The sequence below is a fragment of the Octopus sinensis genome, linkage group LG18 (genome assembly GCF_006345805.1).
Source record: "Octopus sinensis linkage group LG18, ASM634580v1, whole genome shotgun sequence".
Taxonomy (NCBI): domain Eukaryota; kingdom Metazoa; phylum Mollusca; class Cephalopoda; order Octopoda; family Octopodidae; genus Octopus; species Octopus sinensis.
The window spans coordinates 16994844-16995909 of NC_043014.1; the positions used below are offsets into that span (position 1 = coordinate 16994844).

Here is a 1066-nt window from a genome sequence, read left to right on the forward strand (position 1 = left end):
AGGGAAGACAAAGTAAATGAGCAAAAAAAATGATATATATATATGATAATTATATATGATATATGTTTATATATATATATTATATATATATATATATATATATATGATATATACATATGTATATATATATGATATATGTGTGTATATATATATATATGATAATTATATATGTATATGTATGTATATAATGTATGTATATATATGTGTGTATGTATGTATATATATATATGTATGTATATGTATGTATGTATATGTATGTATGTATATATATATGTATATATATATATATATGTATGTATATATATATGTATATATATGTATATATGTATGATAATTATATATTATATATATACATATATATGTATATATATATATTTATAGATTATATACATACCTATACATGTATTTATATATGATATATATATCCAGCATGTACATGCTCACACACATATATATAGGGTACACACACACACACATATATATATATAGGCGCAGGAGTGGCTGAGTGATAAGTAGCTTGTTTACCAACCACATGGTTCCGGGTTCAGTCCCACTGCATGGCACCTTGGGCAAGTATCTTCTACTATAGTCTCGGGCTGACCAAAGCCTTGTGAGTGGATTTGGTAGATGGAAACTGAAAGAAGCCCATCGTATATATGTACGTGAGTGTATGTTTGTGTTTGTCCCCCTAGCATTGCTTGACAACCGATGCTGGTGTGTTTATGTCCCCGTCACATAGTGGTTCGGCAAAAGAGACTGATAGAATAAGTACTGGGCTTACAAAGAATAAGTCCTGGTGTCGAGTTGCTTGATTAAAGGCGGTGCTCCAGCATGGCCGCAGTCAAAATGACTGAAACAAGTAAAAAGAGAAAGAGAATACACACACACATACACCCACAGGTGTGTGTATATATATGTGTGTATGTATGGCAGCAACAACATTGGCAGCATTAGTAACAACATAAAGAAGTGCTTTGCTGGTAACATATGCAGGGGCAGTAACATTACCGATGCAACCACCACCACTAACACCAGCAGCCCTTGCTTTTACATAGCAACAGCAGCA

General features: G+C 32.0%; 1 protein-coding gene across 1 annotated transcript in view; it reads left to right on the forward strand.

Moving 5' to 3' along the window:
* LOC118766895 (doublesex- and mab-3-related transcription factor 1-like) overlaps nucleotides 1–803 on the forward strand; it is a 43235-nt gene extending 42432 nt beyond the window's left edge. The window contains exon 5 of the mRNA XM_036510753.1: nucleotides 792–803. The gene's annotated coding sequence lies outside the window, so the exon portion shown is untranslated. The remainder of the gene's footprint in view (nucleotides 1–791) is intronic.
* Nucleotides 804–1066: the final 263 nt, after the last annotated feature.